The sequence below is a fragment of the Amblyomma mixtum genome, chromosome 3, assembly GCF_055824585.1.
Source record: "Amblyomma mixtum isolate Tamu chromosome 3, ASM5582458v1, whole genome shotgun sequence".
NCBI lineage: Eukaryota > Metazoa > Arthropoda > Arachnida > Ixodida > Ixodidae > Amblyomma > Amblyomma mixtum.
Genome location: NC_143014.1, coordinates 101,882,420 through 101,895,786, shown reverse-complemented (window position 1 = coordinate 101,895,786; position 13,367 = coordinate 101,882,420). Strand labels below are relative to the sequence as shown.

The window sequence follows — 13,367 nt, the reverse complement described above, 5'->3', positions numbered from 1 at the left end:
ATCGAGTCTTGCTCCCTCGTCGCCGCTCGGTGCGGCTCGCTGGCCCTGTTGCGCCCTTTTTAAAGAGAGTGCTCGCGACAGCCGTTTTGTGTCGTCTGCTTCTCGGTTAATTTTAAGGCGAAAGCCTTTAATGCCTCATACTGTCGTTAGCAGCCGTGTCGGCAGATGTGTCCTCGTTTCGGCGTCACTACTTAAAAAAAATTCAGGGGGCACTTTGGCTCTCTAAAGTGTTGCAAGGCGAAAGCGTTTCCTGGCCACTGTTTTTATTACTTTTTTTATTTTTCATATTTTGTTTATTTATTTTTGCTACTTTCCTTAATTTCATTGTTTTTTACTTTTATTTTGACATCTTATTTTTATTTTGTTTTTATTTTTGTTTATTTTCTTATTTCTATTTTTATTTTCCTTTTCCTGACTTTACTCCTTTTATTTTATTTATGAAGCCCATGCATTCACTAGATGCGCCTTTATTCATGCTGGAACCTTGAACCTTTTAAGCAGTGACGCCGAAAGGCGGACGAATCTGCTGACGCGTTTGTCGACACGGCTGCCGACGCGTCTGTCGACACTTCTGCCGACGCGTCTGTCGACACGGCTGGCGACGCGTCTCTCGACACGGCTGCCGACGCGTCTGCTAACGGCAGTATGAGGCATTAAAGGCTTTCGCCTTAAAAACTGTCGAGGCTGAGAATCGAACCAGGGCCTTTGGCACTTGAAGTCACTACTCATTTGGCATTTCAACTAGCCATTAACACATGACTAGTTAGTCATGATTGGTTGACTAACTATCCAGTCATGAGTGGTCAGTCATTAATCCCTCATGACCTGTTAGTCATGATTGACTAGTTATTCATTAACCAGTCATTACTAGTCATGACTGGTTAGTCATTAGTCATGACTGGTTAGCCATGACTAACCATGACTAATGACGCATTGGTCATGACTGATTAGTCATTAAGCAGTCGACTAGTTATGACTGGTTATAACTAGTCATGATTGATTAATTACGAACTAGTCATGTCCAGTTAATGACTGGCTAGTCATGACAAACCAGTCATGACTAACCAGTCAACTACTAATGACTGGTTAATGACTAACTTGTCATGACTGCTTAATAACTAACCAGTCATGACAATTAGTAATTGGTCATGGTTAGTCATGATCAATCTGTCATGACTAACCATGACTAATGGCTAACCAGTCATGATTAGCCATGACTGGTTAATTACTAACTAGTTATGACTAACCATTGACTATTTGGGTCATGACTTGACCCATGACCTACTAGTCATGATTGATTATTGACTGACTAGTCATGATTGCTTATTGACTAACTAGTCATGTCTGGTTAATGACTAGCTATTCATGACTAACCAGCGATGACAAACCAGTCATGACTGGTTAATGACTGGTTAGTCATGACTGTTTTGTCATGACCAATGTTACTAGAACCAAGTTCTAGTAATGTTGGTCATGACTAGCTAGTCATTAGCCAGACATGACTAGTTCGTCATTAACCAATCATGACTAGTTAGTCAATAATCAATCATGACTAGTAATTCACGGGTCATGACCAATTAGTCATGACCAATTAGTCATGATTGGTTATTCATGACCCAATTAGTCATGATTGGTTAGTCATTACTAGTTAGTCATTACGCAGTCATGACTGGTTAACCATTAGTCATGGTTAGTCATTAAGCAATCATGGTTAGTTAGTCATTAACCAGTCATGACTGGTTAGTCATGACTGTTTTGTCATGACTGGTTAACCATGACAACATGACCAACATTACTAGAACCAAGTTCTAGTAATGTTGGTCATGACTAGCTAGTCATTAGCCAGACATGACTAGTTCGTCATTAACCAATCATGACTAGTTGGTCATGACTAGCTAGTCATGACTAGTTAGTCAATAACCAATCATGACTAATTGGGTCATTAGTCATGACCCAATTAGTCATGATTGGTTAGTCATGACTAGTTGGTCATTAAGCAGTCATGACTGGTTAGCCATTAGTCACGACTGGTTAGTCATTAAGCCATCATGACTAGTTAGTCCTTAACCAGTCATGACTAGTTATGACTGGTTAGTCATGACTAGTCATGACTGGTTTGTCATCGCTGGTTAGTCATGACAAGCTAGTCATTAACCAGACATGACTAGTTAGTCAATAACCAATCATCACTAGTAAGTCATGGGTAAAGTCATGACCCAATTAGTCATTAATGGTTAGTCATGACTAGTTAGTAATTAACCAGTCATGGCTAGTCATGACTGGTTAGCCATTAGTCATGACGGATTAATCATGACTAACCATGACCAATTACTAATTGTCATGACTGGTTAGTTATTAAGCAGTCATGAAAGTTAGTCATTAACCAGCCATTAGTAGTTGACTGGTTAGTCATGACTGGTTTGTCATGACTAGCCAGTCATTAACCGGACATAACTAGTTCGTAATTAATCAATCATGACTAGTTATTCATGGGTCATGACTAATTAGTCTCGACCAAATTTGTCATGGCTGGCCAAACCAAGTCGCCCCATAGCCGCCTCGTGGGTGCCAACGGCCGAGCGGCCAAAGTTGCGTGGAAAGGCTTTCGCCTCGCGCACTTTAGATCGTCAAAGTGGCCCTTGAATTTTTTTTAGTATTTTGTGACATCGGGCCTCTCCATGCTGACCTGCTTTGCACCGGGATGCAATAGCGGGTATCCCAACGATGACTCCACGGACAGTCATTTCAGCGTTTTTGCAATTTTTTCACAATATTAACAGCCTAATTTCGCATCACACAAACGTGTTCTCCAAGATAACACCCAGCTTCGAAGCAAAAGCTGCCGTAATGGAAGTATTATTTTACTGCAGCCATGTACCGTATTGTGCGTTTTTATCGTGAAGACTTTCAAAAATTTTCCCGCCTCAACCGCTCGCTCGTTTGCGGTGAAACTGCGCACAGAGCTTGCGCAATATGGTAACTTTTGTATCGTAGCAAGTTTTACAACGGTGCTTACTTAGTTGAGCCGTGCATGATGCGAAATCGTACTTGACTGCGTAGAGATCGTCGAACCAAAACCCGCAGACGCTGTTTTTTCGCTGAAGGGCGGCAGTGGCGCCATCTGTTTTCAGCAGTGAAAAGCGTCACGACAAGGCGCTGAGGTAGCCGAGGTGAGCGTTGCATGAAGCGCGTGCCTACACTGTACGCGTGCCCTTTGAATATGCCGCTTTTTCGGCTAACTGAGCGAAAAAAAATATCAGAACAACTGATTTAACGAGGCTTTACCTTTCAGGTGATATTATTTGCAAAATCGCCGCGGCACTTTGTCGTGACGCTTTTCACTGCTGAAAACAGATGGCGCCACCGCCGCCCTTCAGCGAAAAAACGGCGTCTGCGAGTTTTGGTTCGACGATTTCAACGGAGACAACTACGATTTCGCATCATGCAGGGCTCAACTAAGTAAGTACCGTTGTAAAACTTGCTACGATACAAAAGTTACCGTATTGCGCAATCTCTGTGTGCAGTTTCACCGCAAACGATCGAGCGGTTGAGGCGGGAAAATTTTTGAAAGTCTTTACGATAAAAACGCACAATACGGTAGAGCCCGAATGCAGCTCGCCAAAACCTCATATGTGCCGGCCGCTCCACGCTTCCGCGCTGCGTGTAGCAGACGACGCGCCCGGCAGGGAGCAAGACTCGACTGCAGCGCCGTTAGTTCTCGTGACCGCCGCTTGGGACACACTCCTCCGCTGGGCGGTATGGGGAGCTGCGAAACTGAGTAGGTTCTAGTAACGTTGACCGCGGCGCCACCCTCGGCGCGGAGAAGTGCCAAGAGCGACAGCTACGAAAAAGCTCTCGTGTAACAAGAACGCTTGCAGTGATAATAATGGAGTCAATGGCTAAGTTTAAGGATTTATTTGCATTTATTTACCACTTCAACCACCGCATCAGTTTGTGGCATTGCAGTGGGGGAGGGGGGGATAACAAAAGCAGTATAACAATCTTAGCGTAGATTCAAGAGTCACCAAAAAGAAAAGGCAGTAATGAACGTGTCAAACCTGTTGAAAAATTTGAGTTCACCGATGTACTCGTGAGCGAGAGAGACCAAGGAGAATTAGCTGAAGTATGACACGGGTCATGCTGGGAAAAAAAATTCGAGTTTCTTAGCGTTGAACGTCACTTGGTAACAGTGCAAATAAATGCTTCTTCTTGACCGTTTCCAACCCGGACATGATCACGGTGGCTTGGCGCTTATGGAGAAACGAGATACACGAGCCGCTGTCGCGTGCCTCGTCGTCGTAAAAGACACGCTCGTACAGATTAAATTTACTTATTTATTTATTTCACAATACTGCAGGCCAAACTGGCCCGAGTAGAAGGGAAGGGGTGTAGCCAGGGGTGTGTTTCAGGGTTAGAACACCCCCAGAAATTTTCTGAGCGCTTCATTCTCCCCTCCCCCATTCCTTTGGACCTTTTTTCGCCCGGGCTATTCACACCGCATCAATATATGAAAATGTAAAAATAAAAATAAGAAGAGTGTTGGTTTCTTGACAAATATAGTTCATTTTCTAATAAGAAGCGGAAGTTATTGCAGAAAATGGTAAATCTTCTTCGCTTTCGCACGACGTATGGCACTCCTTTTACTTGTAGGCACAGCTCACAAAATAACGCATACCTTCTCACGTCAGCCTACTTTTTCATCCTTTGCACTGTCCTCAAATGATCCTAAACTATCGCGAAAATAAAAAGTGCATTTTTCTAAGCGCCTCTACGTCCGGGCGCAGGTTCATATGCACGGGGTAGAAGTTCTGACAAATGCGATACGTTCGCAGTTGCTGACTTTGCTGTAGAGCAGAAGCTTTTGTGTTGTTGTATATTATGTGAAAATACTGTAAATATCCGAGATTTTTCGCAGAAGTTTTTTTTTTGTGAGAAAAATGTACTTTCGAGTCGAGTCCTCCGAGTCTTGATTGCTTGGTTTATTGGGGTTTAACGTTCACCACCACCACAATCCCAAAGCAAACTGAGGCTATGAGGGACGCCGTAGTGAAGGGCTTCGGAAATTTCTACCACCTGGGGTTCTTTAACGTGCACTGACATCGCGCAGTACACGGGCCTCTAGAATTTCGCCTCCATCGAAATTCGGCCGCCGCGGCCGAGATCGAACCCGCGTCTTTCGGGTCAGCAGCCGAGCGCTGTAACCATGGGCGTCCGGAGGGGGGGGGCAAGGGGGGGCGGCTGCACCCCCCTGGAAAATCACTCACTCGAACCGTGAGTGATGGCCGCACGTCAGGGGCGGCGGTGCGCTCAGCCAAAAGAGTAAAAGCGGCCCTGCTTCCACGCTTTGGGTCACATCTGCAAAGTGCCGCGTCCGGGGACGCGTCGTTGCAGACATACAGCGGCACCGGCGAGCATGTGTTTCGAGCCGTCTTGAGATGTGTGCCTTTGATCTCTAGAGAGATAGCGACACGGAGGCAGACAGTGCACACCCCGGCCACCGATGAATTCTTCAGGAGGGAGGGACAAATCAGCCGTGTCCATCCCCGCTTTGTCGGACTGCTCAGGGGCAAGCGGGCGATGAGTTGGCGCAGCCGCCGCTCGCTGTCTCCTCCGATCCACGGGAGAGCGCAGTTCGGTACAAGCGCCGCTTTCAGAATTTTCGGCAAAGGGGATTAGCTGCTTTTGTTCACGGCGACGCAGTCTCCAGAGGCGCCCCCACACCAGCGTTCCTTGCGTCTTCTCCGGAAACCAGCGCCTTTGGTCAAGGCAGCCCGATGGCGCCTGCCTGGCTCGCCTGTCACCTCTGGCTGGGCCTCAAATCCCAACAGCGCCCATGTACTGTGCGATGTCAGTGCATGGTAAAGAGACCGTCCGTCCCTCATAGCCTGAGTCGTTTTGGGGCTCTGAACCTCATAAAAACACACAAAACAAATTTTCCGACCGGAGTGGCGAGTGTCCCTTCCCCTCGGAAGTCGCGCGGCGTTCCTTGCGTGTGCGCGCCTCTTTGTTTGTGCTTCGGTGTTTTTAGTGGCCGGTTGTCAACGAAGCTGAGAACAATCAAGACAGCGGACGAGAAAACGACGAGCGGCGAGTAGTGTGTGTGCAAATACTCGACTGTGCGGTTGCGCGAGCAAGATGGAGCGAGGTGTATGAAGCTGCGAGCGTGCATTTATCTTGTAAATAAGTTTTCGCTGCATACATAGTCATTTTTTGTTTTCAACGTACGCATTCAACCGTTTTTCCAATCAATGTGTATATATTTTTAACACTACCAACCCCGAGGAACTCCATAGCCAGCTTTGTCTCGCGCGGTCCCGAATGATGGATATTCGACGCTTCTTCAAGCGTCAGCGGTTGTCTGACGAAGCATTATCCAAATGCGCCCCTGCAGATTCTGGTGTGACATGTGACAACGGTGTAGCATTTGAACAGAGTGATGCAAGCTTTTATCACCGGACAGTAGCTGATGTCGTCGACTCCATGGAAGGGACTCTGTCAACAGTGAGTTCAGGTGATGCAGCAGGCCGAGATGATTCCATTTCTCCTTTCTTGGGATTCAAGTCCGGATTTGACCAGAGCGATGCAACCTTTCATCACCGGACAGTAGCCGGCGTCGTCGTCTCCATGGAAGGAACTCCACCAGCGAGCTCCGGTCACGCAGTAAGCCGAAACGATTCCCTTTCTCCTTGCTTGGGATCGAAGTCCGGAGACAACATCAAGAAAACAAATAACTTGCCTCAAGAATATGACTTAGGAGAGTTTCTAGGCAAAGCTAAACTCACTGGCATACCGGACTTTTTGAAGTTACGTCTTCTTACTAAGCCATGGTCGCCAAATGTCACATATGATTTTAAGAAGGATGTAACACCTGGAAAGAGGCCTTTTCGACATCAGTGGCTGGGAGATTACGCCCCCTGGCTTGCGTACTCAGCGACAGCGAAAGGCGCCTTTTGTCGTTTTTGCGTCATTTTTCCTCCGCGTGTTCACCGGGGTACTCAAGGTAGTTTTATCGTGCGCGCTTTCAGTAACTACAGAAAAATGCACGAGGCGTGCAGGGATCACGTAAAATCCCAATGGCACCAGGAGGCAATGACGGCCTCACAGAACTTTATGGATGTGATGAAAGGCAAGCAGCTACCCGTTGTACAGCAGCTGAACAGAGCACTGCACGCGCAAGTTGAAAGGAACCGTGAGAAACTATTTCCAATAGTTTCCACCATTGTCTTTTGCGCGACGCATGACTTGCCGATTCGCGGCAAGCAGTCCGATAGTGGAGTCTTCAATGATCTGCTTGACTTTCGTGTAGAAGCTGGAGATACTCTACTTCAGGAGCATTTCGCTTCTTCTGCTGGCAATGCCAAGTACACTTCTGTCCGCGTCCAGAACGAGATCATCACAATCTGTGGCGATATCCTGAGAGAGCAGATAGTTACCGAAACTAACAAAGCGTTTGCTTTTTCCGTTCTTGCTGACGAAACTGCAGATATTTCAGGAAAAGAGCAGATGTCTATAGGCGTTCGCTTTATTGACAAGGCGGAAGTCGAAGTGTGCGTTCGAGAGCAGTTTTTGGGATTTGTAGAGCTGGAGCAATTAAACTCCGCTTGCATCGCCGCGGCAATCTTGAAGCTTTTGACGAATGTCGGACTGATTCTTTCGAACCTCGTTGGACAGGGGTACGATGGATGCTCTACAATGGCTGGAAAAGAAGCTGGAGTGAACAAAATTATACAAAAACAGTTCCCGAAGGCACTATTTTTCCACTGTGCAAGTCACAAACTAAATCTCGTCATCAACGATTTGAACGACGTCTCTGAAATTCGAAACACAATTGGGATAATCAAACAAACCATAAACTTCTTCCGCGAGAGCGTGCTCCGGATAAAATTGGTGCCCAACATTCCGATGCTGTGTGAGACAAGATGGTCTGCAAAGTACAAGTCTATTAGGATCTTCTCTCAGCATTACGTGGCCATAGTCGAAGCACTCGAGCAGCTCGCGTCCACGGAATCATGCTCGAACGCTGCAACTAGACAACGAGCTCACATCCTCTACTGCGCAACAACAAGCTCATCTTTCATCGTCTGCTTGCATATTGTAGCGAAGTACAGCGCTCGGCTCGAACCAGCTACGAACATTCTGCAAGGTGTATCCATGGACTTCCATTCTGTGCATGGCCACATCACTGAGCTACAACGTATTTTTCGCGGCCACCGGACAAACGCTGTAGAGGAGTTCTCTAACATCATGAATGCAGCAAGGGAGGCAGCCAATCACTTAAATGTGGTGATATCTGTACCAAGACAAGTCTCTCGTCAGGCCCACCGAGACAACTACGGGATTGAGTCGCCAGAGGAATACTACCGTGTGGCAATATATGTGCCGTACTTGGACTCCCTCACTGCTTCTTTAGCTCGGCGCTTTTCTGAAAGCAATGAGAGGAGCTTCAAACTTCTCCAGCTGCATCCATCAAAAATGAAGCACTTGAGCCGTGTTGAGTTCGCTGTTCTCGCCGAAGAACTCCAGTGCTTTTACGGCATCGACAACTTCAAGGAAGAGGCCATCTCTTGGTACGAGATGTGGTGCAACAAAACTGGGGACCCATCAGAAATAACTTACTGCGAGCTTCTACATCAGGCCAAGACATTCTTCCCTGGTGTTGCAAAAGCCATCGAGGTGGCTCTGGCTTTGCCAGTTACTACCTGTACGGTCGAACGCTCCTTCAGTACAATGAGGAGAGTGAAAACGTGGTTACGCTCAACGATGACAAACGACAGACTGGACGGCCTTTGTATGATGAGTGTGCACCGAGAGCGTGTAATGAAGCACAGAAATGAATTTATCACCAGTGTCATCACGCAATTCGCCCAGAAAAATCCGAGGCGTCTACAGTTTCTGTTCAAGGAAGACTGACTGAGTGACTGTCGTTGCGTGTTTGTGAACATATTGTGCTGTGTGCTGGTCATCAATCCGGGTGTGTCGAGAACCCGTATGCAGCAAGACTGAGCACTCTTCTCCACGAAGTGATAGTATCTTTTTGCATTTTTATTAATTTTAATTGTTTCTTCGTTGATAAACTCCAATGTATCTCTCCTAGCCTCGCTTTAATTTGCTGTTTGTAATTTTTCTTTCATGTGTGTATTTTACTTATTTATTTTATTTGTATATAAATAAATAAATTTACTCCGCAAATAGTGCCTTTTTGCTACGAACATACCCCCCCCCCCCTCCGGCGCCAACAACCAATGGGGCCCCCCCCTGCAAAAAATTCTGCGGACGCCCTTGGCTGTAACCACTGAGCCACCGCGGCGGAGCGTCTTGGTTGCGCTCGTATTATGTAGATATTACAGTGAACGAAACAACTAACGAGAGCGAAAAATAGATTCAGGAAACGAACTCGAACTGGACGTTGGTCGAGGGAAGAAACTGTGCTTAAATGCGTTAAGCAAAAACAGTCAGTAAGAAGTGTTCCCTATCGCGATGGGCCTTTCTAATGGTGGACTGCCTGAGGAATGAAGGGGGAGTAATGCTAAGTTTAATTGCCAAGATTTTATTAAGAAATTCGGCTTAGTTTTCTGCGCAGATGAAACAAGGGGTGTTGCCTTTCGTGGGCATTGTAGTGGAGTCAGACCGTCTGTATTTATAAAAAAATGAAACGGGCTGCCTCCCTCAGAATGGCTCTAGTTGGTAGAGAGTTTACTCATTTTAAAACTGCGGGAAGAAGATCGTACGACAAGACGAGACACAAACAGGATTACACAAATCTCGGGTAAAGCGGAGCGTCCTTAATGGAAGCTGATGAGGAGGCCGGTATCGTTGTCATGCCACAATGTATGTTCGAGGAAAAGGCCCGAGCATGCAGCTGCTGAGAGGAACTTCAGTCCTGTTGATCTCCGCGCCGGGTTAAAAAAAAAAAAAGCTGTCAAACTGCTCAAGAAATTGAAACTTGATGCCTTCGCAACCTTTGTCTCAAAACCTGCCAAAAAGAAAAACTTCGCTTTGCGTGGTCCTGCTTATGCCTCGTCTTGACGTCACGTCTTCTTCGCGCAGTTTTAAAGTCACTGTACTCAAGAACCATCTAGCCCAACTTCACGCCTTACTTCGGTAGAGAGAGAGGGAAACTTCAAACTTTCGGCTCATGTCCGAGCCTACTTAGTCGCCCTTTTGATGGGCTCTACTTAGCAGCTGAGGCGGAGTAGGACCACGTGTCCCTTGGATGTGCCGGATTGGGCGATGGGAAGCCGCTAGAGGACTTGCCGCAGAGAGGTTGGCAGAGCGGTCCGTCGGGCCCACGTGTGGTGATATAGGAGGGAGGCACGAGATGTGAGGGAGGCACGGTGCGGGAGTTATAATGATGGGAGAGCTAGAGGCACGGGGACAAAACCAATGAACGTTTGAAGGACGCTCACCACACATGATACAGGCGGGGTCGCAAGATTTTCTATGGATATATGTAGTTTGGTTTATGGTTTATGGGTGTTTAACGTCCGAATGCGACTCAGGCTATAAGGGCCATGTAGTGAAGGGCTCCGGAAATTTCAACCACCTGGGGTTCCTTAACGTGCACTGACATCGCACAGTACACGGGCCTCTAGAATTCCGCCTTCATCGAAATTTGGCCGCCGCGGCCGGGATAGAACCCGCGTCTTTCGGATCAGCAGCCGAGCACCGTAACCACTGAGCCACCGCGGCGGGGCGGTAGGATATATTGGGAATACAGGTCACCGGGAAGGGAGTTTGTGTGTGCCTGTAGAACGAGAGTGGCGTCGGCACAGCAGAAGAAATGGGAAGGGGAGTGAAAGGTTCGTTGTATGTGCCGCAAATTGCGAAGGGGTTCCCGACGTTCCTTTCGGTGTGTAGCGCGGTCTGGCTTGGGATTATAATGGGCTGGCCAGCCAGTCGGATTGCCCGGTGGCTTTTTTTTACGAGCCAGAGCGTGAGCAAGCTCATTCTCCTGTATGCCTTGGTGACCAGGAATCCTTTCAAAACTGACATGGAGCGTAGGGTGGATGGCCAGGTATTCTATCAAAGTATCTCGGGTATACGGAGAGAGTTTTTGAGATCCGAATGCGCGTAGAGCAGCCTGAGAGTCTGAACATATGGCGATGGTGGACGAGAAGTCATTAGAGGGGTGATCGCCCCTACTTTGGACAGTCTCTTTACATTGGTTGAGTAGGGCACTTCTGTGTGTAGAAGTATGGAAATGCTTTGAGGGCTGACGACTGCAGTAACAGCTTGGTGTTGGAGAATATGGGCGTCGGTATAATAATTAAGTGTAGTGGCCTAGTGTGATTAAATGGTTGTCCAGTGCTTCGCGCTGCCCGGAATATCTCGTTGGTAGATATATTTTTAGGTAGCGTGCCCCAAACTACGAAAGCATATTTGGGAAAATATTGTAAGCCGAGAAGTTGCTAGGAGCGTGTTTTAATTACGTCTAAAAAAACAAAACAACAAAGCTTTGAGACTACAGCAGAACAGATCTCAGAGATATGAGCGCCCTAGGTTAGTCAGCTGGTATGATCGATTCCTAAATATTTATATTGTGAGACCTCGCTAATGTTCTCACAGTCCGCTCCGTCCACGACAGGTGGCGCCACTAGGACGGCCGCCACTTCTGGCCTTCGGAGCCGTCGTTAGCAGCATCGACGCGCAGTGCGAAATGCTGCTGCACATCTTGTGTACGAACGTCAAGTCACTCTAACAATGCGGCTGTGATACGGATGTCATGCGTACTGTTGAATTAATATCTAGAGCTAATAACCCTGTGGTCTAGTGTTGGAAAAATAGACGCGCTTGTTACATATGGGACACTTCGCGACATAACTGCCTCCGTTTTTCTAGGAGCTGTTTTGCGAGTTCATGCTGCTTTCAGGGAGAACGGAAGGTTAATGTGTTGTTCCATGAACAAAATAAGCATATCACAAACGACACGCGCCAGTTTATTTCAGCGCCAGCAGTAGCTGCGGGAATGCCAGAACGAGCGCACATGCCTCTAACCTTTCTCACCTTCGACAAACACTGATGCAATGCATCAAATGATCGATGCATTTTTAGACCTATGCAATAAGTGCTTCCTGGGCACTGACACAGTGGTCACTAAACTGTCGTGCGTACATGGCGCTAGCTCGGTGGAAGCGGCAACGGAGCTTTTGCAAAAGTCCTCTGAGGAGACGCTTCGACAATTCGTCTTCCCCGATGCAAAGGTCTACAGAAGAACGCTAATGCACGGGGCAGCGGTAAAACTTATCATGACAGAACTTCGAATATTTCAGCTTATTTCAGCTGGTTACATCTGCGGGTGCTGAACTCCGATTAGTTTTAAGTTTTACTTGGCAAGAGAGCGCGGTCGAACGTCGCCGAGCTTCTAAAGGGGCCCTTGTAAAACATCCATGTTTTTCCTTTGGAAGCCTGAATGTTAACGGAGGATAAAGTAAATATCTGGGCAATCGGCTGGCGATCACACGCACGTGCACGTTCGGTTGTAAGTCACCTGCACAGTGCTGAGCAGTGAACGTTCTTAATAGCTATGAACATGTTCATTCATGCGGCAAAAATATCCAGCTCTAAAAAAGAAGTTTTCAGGCATTGTCCCGCTTTTAATCTGCAGTTCGACAACAAGTTATTCGGAATAGCATGAGACATTTGTGAGATATTCCAGCGGCGAAAAAAGACACGGACGAAGGTAGAGGAGACAGGACGAACGCCAGGCTTCATCTGAGGATTATATCACAAACAGGTATTTATGTACAAAGGGGGCACAAAGAGATAGTAATCCGCGACCAGATAACAACACAGTATCAAAACAAATGCAGAATGCACGAGTGCCATGCCACTCATGTTTACCACATCGGCGCGCGTACCTTCTATCGCCCTGGCTGAACCAACAAGTTTGCCTTGAGGTAATCTATTTCTTTTTTGCGTAGCGCCACAGAGGGGCTGCTGATGCAGTTTTCATTGTCATTGAATATACTGAAAGCTTCAATTTCTCGGCTCTTTTGAGCCTTAAACTTGCGCATCACATGTGTCCTTTCCAAAAACGCCTTGCATGCTGGTTTGTGTGAGCAACGGCGAATGTGGTCAGCTAGGTGACCCCCGCCAGTTAACGAATGAGCTGTCCGGCGATGCTCGAGCAGGCGTTCGTTAATGCAGCGTCCCGTCTGTCCGATGTATCGTCTGCCGCATGCGAGGGGGATGTTGTACACCACACCAACTCCACATTTAACGCGAGGTTTGGTGCGCTTAATTGTGCACATAGGCCTCTTTTTGGCATCATTCAGCAGGCGGCACATGCGTCCCAGCTTTTCCGGGGCTGAAAATACAACTCGCACGCCACACATGTCGCCGACCTTCGCGGTGCGAGACCTGATGCC

The 13,367-nt window shown here is 47.3% G+C and overlaps 1 protein-coding gene across 2 annotated transcripts in view; it reads right to left on the bottom strand.

The window, feature by feature from the left end:
* Positions 1-13,367, bottom strand: part of LOC149351172 (cytosolic iron-sulfur assembly component 2B-like) — a 98,258-nt gene that overhangs the window by 23,171 nt on the left and 61,720 nt on the right. The window lies entirely within an intron of this gene.